Source organism: Trachypithecus francoisi, unplaced genomic scaffold (genome assembly GCF_009764315.1).
Source record: "Trachypithecus francoisi isolate TF-2019V2 unplaced genomic scaffold, Tfra_2.0 Lachesis_group14, whole genome shotgun sequence".
Lineage (NCBI taxonomy): Eukaryota > Metazoa > Chordata > Mammalia > Primates > Cercopithecidae > Trachypithecus > Trachypithecus francoisi.
Genome location: NW_022681459.1, coordinates 51,687,418 through 51,705,263, shown reverse-complemented (window position 1 = coordinate 51,705,263; position 17,846 = coordinate 51,687,418). Strand labels below are relative to the sequence as shown.

General features: G+C 50.4%; 1 protein-coding gene across 28 annotated transcripts in view; it reads left to right on the top strand.

Moving 5' to 3' along the window:
• Positions 1-6,096: 6,096 nt before the first annotated feature.
• The window catches only part of PPP6R2 (protein phosphatase 6 regulatory subunit 2), a 101,370-nt gene continuing 89,620 nt past the window's right edge, over positions 6,097-17,846 (top strand). For 18 of the 28 annotated variants that reach the window (XR_004442418.1, XM_033233463.1, XM_033233448.1 and 15 more), the window contains exon 1: positions 6,097-6,337. The gene's annotated coding sequence lies outside the window, so the exon portion shown is untranslated. The remainder of the gene's footprint in view (positions 6,338-17,846) is intronic. The other 10 variants (XM_033233465.1, XM_033233464.1, XM_033233460.1 and 7 more) reach the window with 2 other exon arrangements.

Sequence of the window (17,846 nt, the reverse complement as noted above, 5' to 3'; positions counted from 1 at the left end):
GTGAGCTGAGATCCGGCCACTGCACTCCAGCTTGGGCGACAGAGCGAGACTCGTCTCAAAAAAAAAAAAAAAAAAGAAAAAGAACCTGGAAGATGTTCGGCTGCTGGCTTTAAAGATGGAGGAAGACACTATGAACCAAGGGATGCAGGGCAAGCTGGAAAAAGCGAGGATACAGATTTTCCCTGGAGCTTCCCAAAGGAAGCCAACACCTGGATTTTAGTCCCGTTAAGACTCATCTCAGATTTGTGAGCTACAGGACTGTAAGGTAATAAATGTGTGTGGTTATAAGCCACGATGTGTGTGGGGACCTGTGTCAGCAGCAACTGGAAACTAATGCATAGACTAGTTTATTCTGCCTGGTTTCTTGCACCTCGCATTATGTTTTTGAGCTCATGCATATTGTTGCATGTACTAGTTCATTCCTTCTCATGAATAGTATTTTTATATAACGTTTTCTTGTCTATTTACCATTTGAAGGACATTTGGATTGTTTCCAGTGTTTACTTATTTTGACTCATGCTGCTGTGACATTTGTGTACAAGTCTCTGTATGGACACACATTTCCACTTTTGGGGGGTAGATACGTAGGAGTGAAAGTGTTGGGCTGTATGGTAAGTTTATGTTCAAACTTTGGAGCAATTATCAAACTTTTCTGAACAGTTTTACATTTCCACTAGGAATGTATAAAGGTTCCAGTTCTCCATATCCTCCCCAATGCTTAGTATTGTTCCAGCCATTCGAGGAGGGGGTCTGCAGCAGTACTTTATTGTGGGTGAGTTTGGCATTTCCCTGATGATTATTGCTGTTGAGCATCTTATCATGTGCTTCTAAATCATTTGTGTTAGCTTCTTTAAACAAATGTTTATGCAGATCTTTTGCCTATTTACTTATTTATTTTTGAGACAGAGTCTTGCTCTGTAGCCCAGGCTGGAGTGCAGTGGCACGATCTTGGCTCACTGCAAGCTTCGCCTCCCGGGTTCACGCCATTCTCCTGCCTCAGCCTCCCGAGTAGCTGGGACTACAGGTGCCGCCACCACACCTGGCTAATGTTTTGTTTTGTTTTTTTTTTTTGTATTTTTAGTAGAGACAGGGTTTCACCGTGTTAGCAGGATGGTCTTGATCTCCTGACCTCGTGATCCGCCCGCCTCGGCTTCCCAAAGTGCTGGGATTACAGGCGTGAGCCACTGCACCCGGCCTATTTATTTATTTATTTATATGAGATGGAGTCTTGCTCTGTTGCCCAGGCTGGAATGCAGTGGCGTGATCTCGGCTCACTGCAACCTCCACCTCCTGGGTTCAAGCAATTCTCCTGCCTCAGTCTCCCAAGTAGCTGGGACTACAGGCGTGTGCCACCATGCCCAGCTAATTTTTGTATTTTTAGTAGAGAATTTTTTTTTTTTTTTTTTGAGACTGGGTCTCACCGTGTTGTCCAGGCTGGTCTCAAACTCCTGGCCTCAAGTGATCCTCCTGCGTCAGCCTCACAAAGTGCTGGGATTATAGGTGTGAGCCACCACACCTGGCCTGTTCCTTCTTTAACTGATTAATTTAGAGACAGGGTCTTGCTCTGTCACCCACATTGGAGTACAGTGGCATGGTCACGGCTCACTGCAGCCCCAACCTCCAGGGCTCAAGCAATCCTCCCACCTCAGCCTCCAGAGTAGCTGGGACTACAGCTGTGTACCACCATGCCTAGCTAATTTAAAAATTTTTGTAGAGACAGGTTTTCGCTGTGTTGCCCAAGCTAGACTGTCCTTTCTTGAACACAAACTTAACTTTATTACTTTATAATTAATCCCCTCTTGTTGATAATATATTTTATATATATGTGTATTTTTTTTTTTTTTTTTTGAGATGGAATCTCTCACTCTGTTGCCCAGGCTAGAGTGCAGTGACGTGATCTCAGCTCACTGCAAGCTCCGCCTCCTGGGTTCACACTATTCTCCTGCCTCAGCCTCCTGAGTAGCTGGGACTACAGGCACCTGCTACCACACCTGGCTAATTTTTTGTATTTTTTAGTAGAGACGGGGTTTCACCGTGCTAGCCAGGATGGTCTCGATCTCCTGACCTCATGATCTGCCCGCCTTGGCCTCCCAGAGTGCTGGGATTACAGGCGTGCGCTACTGCGACCGGCCGTTGATAATATTTTATATCAAACTTTCCCTGTTGAAATCATTGTGTGGTTTCTGTCCCTTTATTGAACTGTGACTAGTGATACAATTTTGAAGGAGGAAAAACCAAGCGGGGAAGGTGGTGATGATGTGTGTGTGTGCGCGTGTGCATGTGCACGTGTGTGGTGTGTGTGCAATGTGTGGTGTGTGTGGAAGGTGTGTGTGGTGTGTGTGTGCTGTGTGGGTTTAGTGTGTGTGGGGGTATGTGTGTGATGTGTTGGTGTATGCGTCTGTGTGTGTGGTGTGTGTGTGCTGTGTGTGTGGTGTATGTGTGTGGTGTGTGCGGTGTGTGTGTGGTGTGTGCGGTGTGTGTGGTGTGTGCGATGTGTGTGGTGTGTGTGGATGTGTGTGTGCACTGTGTGGGGTGTGTGTGCTGTGTGGGTATAGTGTCTGTGGGGTGTGTGGTGTGTTGTGTGTGTGGTGTGTAGTGTGTGTGGTGTGTGGTATGTGGTGTGTGTGTGCACGTGCGCTTGCATGTGTGTAGTGTGTGTGTCTGTGTGTGGTATGTGTGTGTGATGTGTGTGGTGTGTGTGTGGTATGTGTGCAGTATGTGTGGTGTGTGATATGTTGTGTGTATGGTGTGTAGTGTGTGTGGTGTGTGGTATGTGGTGTGTGTGTGCGCGTGCGCTTACATGTGTGTAGTGTGTGTATGTGTGGTATGTTGTGTGTATGGTGTGTAGTGTGTGTGGTGTGTGGTATGTGGTGTGTGTGTGCGCGTGCGCTTGCATGTGTGTAGTGTGTGTGTCTGTGTGTGGTATGTGTGCAGTATGTGTGGTGTGTGATATGTTGTGTATGGTGTGTAGTGTGTGTGGTGTGTGGTATGTGGTGTGTGTGTGCGCGTGCGCTTGCATGTGTGTAGTGTGTGTGTCTGTGTGTGGTATGTGTGCAGTATGTGTGGTGTGTGATATGTTGTGTGTATGGTGTGTAGTGTGTGTGGTGTGTGGTATGTGGTGTGTGTGCGCGTGCGCTTGCATGTGTGTAGTGTGTGTGTCTGTGTGTGGTATGTGTGTGGTGTGTGTCTGTGTGTGGTATGTGTGCAGTATGTGTGGTGTGTGATATGTTGTGTGTATGGTGTGGAGTGTGTGTGGTGTGTGGTATGTGTGGTGTATGGTGTGTTTGGTGTGTGGTGTGTGTGTGTGGTATGTAGTGTGTGTGGTATGTGGTGTGCGTGGTATGTAATGCGTGTGGTTAGTGGTGTGTGGTGTGTGTGTGGTATGTAGTGTGCGTGGTAAGTGGTGTGTGGTGTGTGTATGTGGTGTGTGTGTGGTGTGTGTGTGTAGGGTGTGTGGTGTGTGTGGTGTGTGTGGTATGTGGGGTGTGTGTGGTATATAGTGTGTGGTATGTGGGGTGTGTGGTATGTGGGGTGTGTGGAGGGTGTGTGTGGTATGTGGTGTGTGTGGTATGTAGTGTGTGTGGTACGTGGAGTGTGTGTGGTATGTGGTGTGTGTGTGGAGGGTGTGTGGTGTGTGTGGTATGTAATGTGTGTCGTATGTGGTGTATGTGGTATGTAATGTGTGTCGTATGTGGTGTGTGTGTGGTATGTGGTGTGTGTGGTGTGTGTGTGGTATGTGGTGTGTGTGGTATGTGGGGTGTGTGTGGAGGGTGTGTGGTGTGTGTGGTATGTAATGTGTGTCGTATGTGGTGTATGTGGTATGTAATGTGTGTGGTATGTGTTGTGTGTGTGTGGTATGTGGGGTGTGTGGGGTGTGTGGAGGGTGTGTGTGGTGTGTGTGGTATGTAGTGTGTGTGGTACGTGGAGTGTGTGTGGTGTGTGTATGATTGTGAGTTGAAACACAGTGACCAGGGGAACCCCCACAGGGAAGGGCACAGTGAAGATCCCGGAGGACAGTCCCAAGCACAGCAATGACCGAGGATGTCCCTGCGGGGATGCAGGGACATCACCAGCCAAACCATCTGTGGCGGGAGGTCGCGATGGGAGCCATGAGCAAGGGAAGTAGGATAGGTGAACTCAGGTCATGTAGGGCCCTGTGGGCAACAGCAGGGACTTTGTCGTTCAGCCTGTGAGGCAAGAGTTCCTGGGGGTAGGGAAGATGTGATCTGACCTATTTCATTTCATTTCATGTATTTATTTAGAGACAGAGTCTCGCTCTGTCGCCCAGGTTGGAGTGCAATGGCGCAATCTTGGCTCACTGCAAGCTCCGCCTCCCGGGTTCACGCCATTTTCCTGCCTCAGCCTCCCGAGTAGCTGGGGCTACAGGTGCCCGCCACCACGCCTGGCTAATGTTTTTGTATTTTTAGTAACAGACGGGGTTTCACCGTGTTAGCCAGGATGCTCTCGATCTCTTGACCTTGTGATCCGCCCGTCTCGGTCTCCCAAAGTGCTGGGATTACAGGCGTGAGCCACCGCGCCCGGCCAATCGGATCTATTTTAACTGGACCCTTCTGGGTGCTTTGCTGATTACAGCAAGCTGACCTACAGCAAGTACTCCAGGATAGAAGCAGGGGCCCCGTAGGAGACTATTGGGAGTCAGGAGAAAGAAACTGGTTTTGAACCAGAATGTTGGTAGTGGAGCTACCACACGTTGCCGTGGAGGGAACACACTTGCTGATGAATCCAGTGTGGGTGAGAGGAGGAGAGGGGCTCTTGCTGACCCCAGGTCCACTGGCTGAGCACAGGAGGGGTATCAAGATCAGGCAGATAGTTGAACGTGCTTAGGGCGGCAAAAGGGAGGTAGGAGCATCTCCCGCATCTGGTGTCCCTGGCCCCAGTCCCCATTCCGCAGCTCAACTCAGCAGCGCCTCCCGCTCCTGCAAAGGAGACCATGGCGAGGGCATGAGAAGGGCACAGCCTACTGAACGCAGGACGTCTCTCCTCTAAGTTGTTAGGCTGAGGCTTTTTAAACCCCACTTCCTGGAAGTTCTCTCAATGGAATCTGCCAGAAATCTGACCCTTAGGATGCTAGGGGAAAAGCTGTTGCTGGGGAAAGGCTCGCCAGAGACATCTGCTATAAAACCGCCGAGGAGGGTGCTTCTGACCAGTGGAGGGGACAGGCGTCGGGGAGGCCCGGGGCCGCCAGCCGCAAGGCCAAGCCCTTTTCTCCCGCAACGTCTCTCTGGCGCCCTCTACCGCCAAAGCCTAACAGCGCCAGCTGGCAAAGGAGAAATACCGAATATTCGAGCCGCCCAGATCCGCTTTCGCTGAGAGCATCGGTGAATCCTGGGCAATACACTGACAACTGGAAACAACGTTTATTGATCCCTTAAGTGCTCCATGTTTTCCCAACATTTACCCACAGCTCGCTCTGACATCTGAAATAATAGTGATTATTTTTTGAGATTAGTTTGATGGAATTAAACAATTCCAGCACCTGTTAAATAGGCACATACTTAATTTCCAAAACGCCGAGCAAGAACCCGTAGGGCACCTGGAGAAAAGTGTCTGGAGGCGGCTCAGGCGCTCCGGATCCAGGCAGGACGCGGGACGGGGAGGGGCGAGGCCTGGAGCCGGGGGACTGAGCCTGCTCCTGCTGCTCCGGGCGTCCATGCCCGCGGCCTCTGGGAGGGGCCTGTGGCAGGAGGGAGGCCCGAGAGAACAGGCCCTTTCCTGGGCCACGGTGGAAACCCCTGCCCCAGGCGTGTGGCTCTCAAACTGCGTCGGGCCTCTCGAGGATTGTTTTGCGTCTACAACAAAATTAACTAGGCTTGCACAAAACTTTAGCCCTACCTCAAAGGGGAACGTAAAAGGGGAAAGACGGACTCTTACCCCACCCACTCCAAGACGGTGGACACCCCTCCGTGGCCGGCACTCAGCACACCCAAGCCCTCGTGCTCCCACGCAGGCGGCTCGGAGTGCTCCGGCTCCAGGGGTCCGGGAGAGCGGGACCAGGTCCCGGTCCCGCCCACCCGCGCGGCCCCGCCCCCGGCCGCGAGCGTGCGCGCCCCACGCGGAGGCCCCGCCCCCGGAGCGCGCGCCCGTGTGCCGCCGCCGCCATTTTGGAGCGTTCCGAGTGCCGCCCGCGGCCCGGAGTCGGTCTCGAGCCGCCGGCCGGCCGCGCCGGTGTCCGCAGGCATTGCGCCCCGGGCCGGGCCCATGTGTGTGCGGCCCGCCCGAGGCCGCCCGGGCTTTGCCTCCACCAGCGCCCTGGCCTCCGTTCGGGCCTCCACACGGGCCTCCGAGGAGCTGCCGCGACGCCCGGCCCGCAGGGCAGGTGAGTGCAGCCGCCCGCCGCTCGGACCCGGCCCCCGGTCAGCCATTGGCCCCCCAGTCACTTCCCCCCAGTCGGTGCCCCCCAGTCAGTTCCCCCCAGTCGGTGCCCCCCCGTCAGTGCCCCCCCAAGTCAGTCAGTGCCCTCCATCAGTCAGTGCCCCCCAGTCATTGCCGCCTCCAGTTCCCCCCAGTCAGTCCCCCCAGTCATTCCCCCCAGTCAGTTCCCCGAAGTCAAGGCCCCCCAAGTCAGTCAGTGCCCTCCAGTCAGTCAGTGCCCCCCAGTCAGTTCCCCCCAGTCAGTTCCCCCCAGTCAGTGCCCTCTCCAGTCAGTGCCCCCTCTAGTCATTGCCGCCTCCAGTTCCCCCCAGTCAGTTCCCCCCAGTCAGTTCCCCCCAGTCAGTTCCCCCCAGTCAGTGCCCTCTCCAGTCAGTGCCCCCTCTAGTCATTGCCGCCTCCAGTTCCCCCCAGTCGTGCCCCCCAGTCAGTTCCCCCCAGTCAGTGCCCCCTCTAGTCAGTGCCCCCCCAGTCAGTGCCCCCCAGTCAGTGCCCCCTCTAGTCAGTGCCCCCCAGTCAGTGCCCCCTCCAATCATTTCCCCCCAGTCAGTGCCCTCCAGTCAGTCAGTGCCCTCTCCAGTCAGTGCCCCCCCAGTCAGTTCCCCCCGCAGTCAGTTCTTCCCGTCAGTGCCCTCTCCAATCAGTGCCCCCCAAATCAGTGCCCACTCCAGTCAGTTCCCCGAAGTCAAGGCCCCCCAAGTCAGTTCTCTCTCCAGTCAGTTTCCCGCAAGTCAAGGCCCCCTCCGGTCAGTTCCCTCCTAGTCAGTCAGTGTCCCCCCAGTCAGTGCCCTCCTTCTGTTCCCCCACCCTACACCAGTCAGTGTTCCCTGCTAGCCAGTCATTGCACCTCACCCATCAGTCCCCACCCGACCCATCAGTGCCCCCCCACCGTCAGTGCCCCTTGCAAGTCATGCCCCTCCCTTCGGTCAGTGCCTCCCCACTGGTCAGTCCCCACGCTGGTCAGTGCCTCCACTGTTGGTCAGTGCTCCCCCACTGTCAGTCCAGTCTGCCCCCCATCAGTGTTCCCCAGTCAGAGTCCCGCATCCCTGTCCCCCATCAGCCAGTGCCCCCGCCAGTCATTTTCTTTCTGTCATGTCCCCCCATCCATGTCTGCACCCCCACCCATACCCATCAGTCACTGACTGCATAATCCCTCCCTTGCCAGTGCCCTTCCTTGTCAGTCCCAGCGCTCTGTGACCCCTTCTGTCAGCAGTGCCCCCACCTGTCATTGATCTTCTCTGTCAGTGCCCCCCGTCAGTGCCGGTGCCTCTGTCGGTGAGCCCCACTGTCAGTAAGTTTCCCTCATAAGTGTGTCCCCGTCCTGCCTGTTGTGGCCTTTCCCCTCTTTGCTGTCAGCCCGTGTTAGTGCCTGTCAGATGCTCCCCATGAGTTCTCTCCTGTTGTCAGCGCCTGTCCCCTCCTTCATGCTTCCTCCTTTCTCCCTTATCTATCAGGGACCCATTAGTACCCTGCCCTGCTGTTAGGGACCCCGCCTGTCAGTGTCTCCCCACTGCTTCTCTCCCGCCTGTCAGTGGGAGAACTTTCAGTGCCCGCTGTCATCACCCTTCTTGTCCAATCACTGACTCCCCTTTCCGTCATTCCCCGCTCCTTCCAACACCACTCCTCTTTCCTGCCACGTTCCCCGTCACTGCGTCACATAATCACCAGTCATCTACCCTCACCTTACCCTGCACTGTCCTATTCCTTCCATCCCCATCATCTCTTCCTCACGTCTGTCACCTTCCCCCATGCACCTTACTGTCCTCCCACCTGCCACTCTGTGTACTCGCAGCTTCCCTATCTGCTTCGTCCACTCTCTTGTTACTGACTCCTCCCAATTTGCTGCTCATTCCCTGACCTGTCAGCACCAGCTCCCCCAAGTCTGTCACTTCCGTTTATTTAGTCCCTGCCTCTCACTGCAGCCCCCCCTTTGTCGCTGATTTTGTTCTAGACCCTTCTCCAGTGTCTTGTTCTTTCATCCACTCTTCCCTCATGGCCTCTCTGCCATGCTCTTGGCTTCTCTGTGCCCCGGCAATTGCTGACACTGTCGGCTCTTCACCTCTTTTTGATGTCCCTTCCTTTCTGGTTTATCTTCCCTTTGTTTTTATTTTTTACTTTGAAATGTTGTGGGTACATAATCAGCGTATATATCTCTCCCCTTTGACTTTTCTGGCTCATTTCAGTTAGTCTCTGGAATGTGAGAGGCAGCTGGCTTTTGAGACAAGCTGGGGGACAGAGTCTCCCAGGCTGAGAGGACAGCACATGCAAAGGCCTTGAGGTGGGAAATTTCGGGTGTGATCTCCCCAGGAATCTAGATAAGACTGATGTGCTGACGGTAAGGGGAGAGAGAGTCAGGAGCCTGGGCTGGAAAGTTGGTCTTCTCATTAAGCCATTCCTTGCAGCTGTTAGTAGGCAGTTGAACCTTGAGTCTGAGTTGTAGGAGAAACTTGGCCTGAAGGTTGAGTTGGAGAGTGTCATGATCATATAGACCTTGGCACGTGAACAGGAGGCGGGGGTGAGATGAAATGTTGGGAAGTGGGTGTAGTGATTGTAATGGTTTAGACCTTGGTGGTGGATTTAGGGAGATATTTTGGAGGTAGAGATGTTGGGACTTGTTGATAAATGAGAAGAAAGGTGTGAGAGAATGAGCAGACTCAGGGTAATTTCTGGGCTTCTTTTTTCCTCCCAGCCCCGTCAACCCTTGTAGGCTTTTTGATGGAACAAAAGGGTGGATAGTAGCACTGTTTATCGAAATAGGGAAGCTGAATTAGGGTGGTGTCAGGGCTGGGGGTGTTACTACAGTTTGGAAGTAGAAAGCAAGGCTTTCTCTTGGCTGAAAGTAGTGGACGTCTGAGAAGTCCAAGGGTCACTAGGGAGAAAGGGATCTGGAACCCAGAGGAGAGGTCAAGCTGTAGGTGTACAACGTCATCATGGGGATAAGGTTTAAAGCCTTGGGAATGGCTATTTATTAAAAAGCACATGGGCTGGGTGCAGTGGTCCATGCCTGTAATCCCAGCACTTTGGGAGGCTGAGGCAGGTGGATCACCTGAGGTCAGGAGTTCGAGACCAGCCTGGCCAACATGGTGAAATCCCGTCTTCACTAAAAATACAAAAAATTAGCCAGGCGTGGTGGCAGGTGCCTGTAATCCCAGCTATTCGGGAGGCTGAGGCAGGAGAATTGCTTGAACCTGGGAGGTGGAGGTTGCAGTGGGCCAAGATCACGCTATTGCATTCCAGCCTGGGTAACACGTTGAGCGAAACTACGTCTCAAAAAAAAAAAAGAAAGAAAGAAAAAAAGCAGCTGGGTGCAGTGGCCCACGCCTGTAAGCACTTTGGGAGGCCGAGGTGGGTGGATCACCTGAGGTCAGGAGTTGGAGACCAGCCTGAACAACATGGTGAAACTCCGTCTCTACTAAAAACACAAAAATTAGCCAGGCGTGGTGGTGCATACCTGTAATCCCAGCTATTCGGGAGGCTGAGGCAGGGGAATCGCTTGAACCCAGGAGGTGGAGGTTGCAGTGAGCCAAGATCGTGCCACTGTACTCCAGCCGGGGTGACAGAGCAAGACTCCATCTCAAAAAAAAAAAAAAAGAAACCGTTTTCTTGGCTCATTCATCAGAAGCAATTCCTCATCTCTTTTATCCTGAGATTGCAGCAATTCAGTCACATCTTCAGGCTCTGCTTCTAGTTCTGTTACTATTTATTTATTTATTTATTTTGAGGCGGAGTTTTCCTCTTGTTGCCTAGGCTGGAGTGCACTGGTGTGATCTTGGCTCACTGCAACCTCTGCCTCCCAGGTTCAAGCGATTCTCCTGCCTCAGCCTCTTGAGTAGCTGGGATTACAGGTGCCCACCACCATGCCCAGCTAATTTTTGCATTTTCAGTAGAGACGGGGTTTCACCATGTTGGCCAGGCGGCTCTCGAACTCCTGACTTCACGTGATCCACCTGCCTTGGCCTCCCAAAGTTGCTGGGATTACAGGCGTGAACCACCGTACCCGACCTGAAATGTATTTCTTAAATTATAAGACTTGAGAGTCAGAATTACTCCTTGATCCATGGGCTGCAGTATGGAGTATGTTAGCAGGTATGACAACATTAATCTCCTTGTACATCTTTATCAGAGCTCTTGGGTGACTAGGTGCATAGTCAGCAGTAATATTTTGAAGGGAATCTTTTTCTGAGCAGTAGGTCTTAACAGTGGGTTTTTTTGTTTGTTTGTTTGTTTGTTTTAAGATGGAGTTTTGCTCTTGTTGCCCAGGCTGGGTTGCAGTGGCGCGATCTCAGCTCACCGCAACCTCCGCCTCCCAGGTTCAAACGATTCTCCTGCCTCAGCCTCCCTAGTAGCTGAGATTACAGCTGAGATTCTCAGCTGAGATTACTGAGATTACAAAGTACTGTAATCCCAGTACTTTGGCAAACCGAGAGGGGTGGATCATGAGGTCAGGAGATTGAGACCATCCTGGCTAACACGGTGAAACCCCATCTTTACTAAAAATACAACCTGGGAGCCACCATGCCCAGCCAGCATTTGCTGTTTCACCTTGCATTTTATTATGTTATAGAGGTGGCTTCTTAAACCTCATGAACCAATCTCTGCTAACTTCCAGCTTTTCTTCTGCAGCTTCGTCATTTCTGTCATCCTTTGTAGGATTGAAGAGAGTGAGGGCCTTGCTGTAGGCAATTTAAGCCTGGTTTGGTCTTCTCTCTAAACCATTAAAACTTTCTGCAGGCGCTGGGTGTGGTATCTGACACCTGTAATCCCAGCACCGTGTGAGGCTGAGGCAGGTGGATCACAAGTTCAGGAGGAGACCATCCTGACCAACGTGGTGAAACACCTTCTCTACTAAAAATTCCAAAATTAGCTGGGTATGGTGGCGCGTGCCTGTAGTCCCAGCTACTCGGGAAGCCGAAGCACGAGAATTGCTTGAACCGAGGAGGCAGAGGTTGCAGTGAGCCGAGATCGCGCCACTGCACTCCAGCCTGGTGACAGAGCGAGACTCTGTCCCCCCCCCAAAAAAAAAACTTTCTGCAGGCTAGGCACGGTTGCTCACACCTCTAATCCCAGCACTTTGGGAGGCTGAGTGGGGAGGATTGCTTGAGCTCGGGAGTTTGAGACCAACCTGGGTAATATAGTGAAACCTCATCTCTACAAAATATCAAACGTTTAGCTGAGTGTGGCGGTGCATGCCTATAGTCCCAGCTACTGGGGAGGCTGAGGCAGGAGGATGGCTTGAGTCTGGGACGTCAGAGCTGCAGTGAGCTATGATTGTGCCACTGCATTCCAGCCTGGGCAACAGAGTGAGACCCTGTCTCCAAACAGAAAGCAACCTTCTCCATATCAGCAATAAAGCTGTTTTGCTTTATTATTATTTGTGTGTTCACTGGAGTAGCAGTTTTAATTTCCTTCAAGAACTTTTCTTTGGCCTTCACAACTTGGCAAACTGGTGCAGGAGGGAGGGCTAGCTTTTGGCCTGTCGGCTTTTGACATGCCTTCCTCGCTAAGCTTCAGCGTTTATAGCTTTTGATTGAAATGAGAGACATGTGACTCGTCCTTTCCTACAGGATTAATTGACCTAGTTTTATGACTGTTGTGTCTCAGGGAGTAGGGAACCCTAAGGAAAGGGAGAGACTCAGGGAAATGGCTGGTCAGAGCATACGCGGCATTGGCCGGGCGCGAGGGCTCACACCTGTCATCCCAGCACTTTGGGAGGCTGAGGCAGGCGGATCCTGAGGTCAGGAGATCGAGACCAGCCTGGCTAACACGGTGAAACCCCGTCTCTACTAAAAATACAAAAAAAAATTAACCAGGCATGGTGGCGGGCACCTGTAGTCCAGCTACTCGGGAGGCTGAGATGGGAGAATGGCATGAACCCGGGAGGCGGAACTTGCAGTGAGCCAAGATCACGCCACTGCACTCCAGCCTATGCGACAGAGCGAGACTCCGTCTCAAAGAAAAAAAAATACGCAACATTTATTAAGTTTGCCGTCCTATATGGGCACGGTTTGTAGTTCCCCAAAACAATTACAATAGTAACATCAAACATCACTGATCACAGGTCTCCGTAACAGATAAAATAATAATGAAAAATTTTCAGATATTGGCCGGGCGCGGTGGCTCAAGCCTGTAATCCCAGCACTTTGGGAGGCCGAGACAGGCGGATCACGAGGTCAGGAGATCGAGACCATCCTGGCTAACACGGTGAAACCCCGTCTCTACTAAAAAATACAAAAAACTAGCCGGGCGAGGTGGCGGGCGCCTGTAGTCCCAGCTACTCGGGAGGCTGAGGCAGGAGAATGGCGGGAACCCAGGAGGCGGAGCTTGCAGTGAGCTGAGATCCGGCCACTGCACTCCAGCCCCGGCGACAGAGTGAAACTCCGTCTCAAAAAAAAAAAAAAAAAAAAAGAAAAGGCTAACTTAAAATGTTTTAAATTTTTTAATAGATTTCCTAGAAGAATAGAGGAAGAATAAAGAAAAGCGAATAAATTTTGGAATCATAACGATAACTGATTATGTATCAGGCATTTGTGTGTGTGTTCCTGTTTATGTTCCAACACAATTTTATTTAGAAAAGCTGACTGGGAGGCTGGGCGCGGTGGCTCACGCCTGTCATGTCAGCACTTTGGGAGGCTGAGGTGGGCAGATCACCTGAGGTCAGGAGTTTGAGACCACCGTGGCCAACATGGTGAAATCTTGTCTCTACTGAAAGTACAGAAATTAGCCGGGCATGGTGGCACGTGGCTGTAATTCCAGCTACTCAGGAGGCTGAGGCAGGGGAATCGCTTGAACCCAGAAGGCAGAGATTGTAGTGAGCCAAGATCACGCCACTGCACTCCAGCCTGGGCTACGGAGTGAGACTTTGTCTCAAAATAAATAAATAATAAATAAAATAAAATGCTTGGGACTAGCAGAGTTTCTGATTTCAGATTTTCTCGGATTTACCAGTGGAACATCCCAAATACGGAATCTGAAATGCTCCAGTGAGCGTGTCCTTGGAGCACCATGTAGATGCCCAACAAGTTTTGGATTGGAGTGTTTTTTTGTTTTGTTTTTGTTTGTGTTTTTGTTTTGCCTAGTCAAGGGAAACACTGGGAGTCTGGGAGTGGAGAAGTAACAAAAACATCTGTAGCCAGGCACGGTGCCTCACGCCTGTAATCCCAGCACTTTGGGAGGCTGAGGTGGGTGGATCACCTCAGGTCAGGAGTTTGAGACCAGGCTGGCCAACATGGTTAAACCCCGTCTGTACTAATAATACAAAAATTAGCTGGGCGTGGTGGCAGGCGCCTGTGATCCCAGCTACTCGGGAGGCTGAGGTAGGAGAATCGCTTGAGCCTGGGAGACAGGGGTTGCAGTAAGTCGAGATCATGCCACTGCACTCCAGCCTGGATGACAGTGAGACTCTCTCTCATACGCATACACATACCATACAAATCTGTAACTGGTTTTGATCATTAGTTGTAAAAGCCACTGCACCTGGATCAGCCTTTGTTTTTTTTTTTGTTTTGTTTTGTTTTTTTGAGATGGTCTCATTCCGTGTCACCTAGGCTGAGTGCAGTGGCACAATCATGGGTCACCACAGCCTTGACCTGCCAGACTTCCTGAGTAGCTGAGACTACAGGTGCCTGCCACCATGCCTGGCTAATTTTTTATTTTTTGCGGAGACAGGGCCTTGCTCTGTTGCCCAGACTGATCTTGAACTCCTGGACTCAAGCGATCCTTCCACCTCAGCCTCCCAAAGTACTGGGATTACAGGCGTGAGCCACTGTGCCTGGTCCAGGATTTCAGTTTCACGATTTTTGGATTAGAGATACTATATTGGAAATCATATTATATCCACATACAGCAAGCAGCTTTTTTTGAGACGGAGTCTCACTCTGTCGCCCAGGCTGGAGTGCAGTGGCGTGTTCTCGGCTCACTGCAAGCTCCACCTCCCAGGTTCACGCCATTCTCCTGCCTCAGCCTCCCGAGTAGCTGGGACTACAGGCGCCTGCCGCCATACCCAGCTAATTTTTTTCTATTTTTAGTAGAGACGGGGTTTCACTGTGTTAGTCAGGATGGTCTCGATCTCTTGACCTAGTGATCTGCCCTGCTCGGCCTCCCAAAGTGCTAGGATTAGAGGTGTGAGCCACCGCGCCCGGCCCTCTTCTTTAAAATCAAAAAAAAAAAAAAAGGAAAAACACCTTTTTAAAAAATTTTTTCTTTTTAAAAAAACGTACACATAACACATAATAATTGTACGTATTTATGGGGTACATAGTGATGTTTAATACCTATAGTGTATGTCCCTCTTTTTAGCACAGAATGTACAAGTCTATTTTTTTTTTGAGACAGGGTGTCACTCTGTCACCTACGCTGGAATGCAATGGAGTGATCATTGTTCACAGCAGTCTTAACCTTCCCAGGCTCAGGTAGTCATCACACCTCAGCCCCCCCAAGTAGCTAAGACTGCAGGCACACACCACCATGTCCAGCTAATTTTTTAGTCTTTTTAGTAGAGATGCAGTTTTGCCATGTTTGCCAGGCTGGTAAAAATTCTTACATTAATACAAGTCTTTTCTGTGGACATATGTTATTTCTTTTGAGTAAATAGGAATAGAAGTGCTGGGTTATAATATAGATGTATGTTTCACTTTTTTAAGAAACTGCCAGTGTTCGGCCGGTTGTGGTGACTCACCTATAATCCCAGCACTTTAAAGGAGGCCGAGGAGGGTGGATCACAAGGTTGGGAGTTCGAGACCAGCCTGACCAACATGGTGAAACTCCATCTCTACTAAAAATACAAAAATTAGCTGGCTGTGGTGGCCAGCGCCGTAATCCCAGCTACTCCGGAGGCTGAGGCAGGAGAACTGCTTTAACCCGGGAGGCAGAGGTTGCAGTGAGCCAAGATCGCGCCACTGCACTCCAGCTCGGGCAACAGGGAGACTCCGTCTCAAACAAAACAAAAACAAAACTTCCAGTTTTCCAAACTAGTACCATTTTACACTCCTACCAGATGTGCGAGAGTTCCTTTTCTTCTTGTCTATGACAGCACTTAGTCTTTTTAATTTTAGCCGTTCAGGAAGTAGTGGTATCTTACTGTGGTTTTCATTTGCTTTTGTCTGATGAATTATGATGGTGAACAACTTTTCAGGTGCTTACGGGCCATTTGTGTATTTTTTTGTGAAGTATTAATATCCATGCTTTTACCCACTGTTTATTAGATTGTCCTTTTATTCATTTTTAGGAGTTTACAAAAATAATTTCTGGTTACAAGTCCTTTGTGGTGTGTGCATGTGTGTATGTATATACACATGCATAGTGAGGGGAGGAAGAGGAACGGGGTTAGTTTTTTTTGTAATACGAGTTGCCTATTTATTTTCTTTTTCTTTCTCTCTCATCTCTTTTTTTCCCTCCCTCCTTCCTTTCTTTCTTCCTTTCCTTTCTTTTCTTTTTTCTCTCTGTTTCCCTCCCTCCTTCCCTCCCTCCCTCCCTCCCTCCCTCCCTCCCTCCCTCCCTCCCTCCCTCCTTCCCTCCCTCCCTCCCTCCCTTCCTCCCTCCCTCCCTCCCTCCTTCCCTCCCTCCCTCCCTTCCTTCCTTCCTTCCTTCCTTTCCTCTTTTCCTCCCTTTCTGTCTCTCTCTCTTTCTCTCTCTTTTGATGAGGTCTCACTCTGTCACGCAGGCTGGGGTGCAATAGTACAGTAATGTCATCATAGCTCACTGCAGCCTCAAACTCCTAGGATCAAGCAGTCTTCCCACCTCAGCCTCCCTGGCTAATTTTTTTTTTTTGAGACAGAGTCTCGCAGTGTCACCCAGGCTGGAGTGCAGTGGCACGATCTCCACTGTGACCTCCGCCTCCTGGGTTCAAGCGATTCTCCTGCCTCAGCCTCCCGAGTAGCTGGGATTACAGGCTCCCAGCACCACGCCCTGCTAATTTTTTTGTATTTTTAGTAGAGACGGAGTTTCACTATGTTGGCCAGGGTGGTCTTCAACTCCTGGCCTTGTGATTCGTCCTCCTTGGCCTCCCAAAGTGCTGGGATTACAGGTGTGAGCCACCGTATCTGGCCTCTGGCTAATTTTTTAAATTTTAATTTTTTGAGACAGGGTCGCACTTTGTTGTCTAGGCTAGAGTGCAGTGGCGTGATCATGGCTCACTGCAGCTTTGACTTCCAGAAGCAGTCCTCCCACCTCAGCCTTCCAAGTAGCTAGGACCATAGGCACAAGCCACCACACCTGGATAATTAAAAAAAAAAAAATTATTGGTAGGGATGGGGGTCTTTCTATGTTGCCCAGGGTGGTCTTTAACTCCTGACCTCAAGTGATCCTCCACCTTTAGCCTCCTGAGTCGCTCAGATTACAGGTGTGAACCACTGTACCCAGCTTCTATTTATTTTGTTTTTTTCTTTTTTTTTTTTTTTTTGAGACAGAGTCTGGCTCTGTCGCCCAGGCTGGAGTGCAGTGGTGCAATCTCAGCTCACTGGAAGCTCCACCTCCCTGGTTCACGCCATTCTCCTGCCTCAGCCTCCGGAGTAGCTGGGACTATAGGTGCCCGCCACCACGCCCGGCTAGTTTTTTTGTATTTTTAGTAGAGGCGGGGTTTCACCGTGTTAGCTAGGATGGTCTCCATCTCCTGACCTTGTGATCCACCCGTCTCGGCCTCCCAAAGTGCTGGGATTACAGGCGTGAGCCACCGCGCCCGGCCCATTTTTTATTTCTTAATGGTATCTTTTGATGAACAGAACATTTTAATTTGGATAAAGTAAAATTTTACCAATTTTTTCTGTTACGATTATTTTGTGTCTTAAGAGAATTTTGCCCGCACCAGGTTGTGTAGATGCTGCCCTATGTTTTTTGTAGCTTTACAGCGGTAGCTTTTGTATTTAGGTCTGTCATCCATCTTTTTCTTTTTAACAGTTTTATTGAGATAAAATTAGCGTATGGTACACTATACATGCTTAAAGTATAAAATTTGGTAAGTTTTGGCATATGTATATATTTGTGAAATCATCACTATAGTCAGGATAGTAAACGTATTCATTGTCCCCCAAATTTCCTCATGGGCCATTAGGAGTCTTTCCTTCCGCTGTTTCCTTTCCCTCTTTCTCTAAGCAACTGCTAATCTCTTTTCTGTATGATCCATCTTGCTTTAATTTTTGTGTGTGATGTGAGGTGGGGTTGGGATACATTTTTCTCCGTATGGATAAGCAATTGTTCTACCATCATTTGTTGAAAGGACTCTCTTCTTTGTTTAATTCCGTTAGAACCGTTGTTACAAATTAATTAAACATGTCTATAGGCTTATTTCTGTTTTTTGCGTTCCATTGGTTTATTTTTCTATCCTGTGCCAACACCACAGTGTCTTGATTATTGTAACTTAATGGTGTATCTTGAAACCAAGTAGTGTAAAGCACCGCCCACCCCCCCTCCCCCCTTTTCTGAGCCGGAGTCTCGCTCTCTTGCTGGGCTTGAGTGCAATGGCG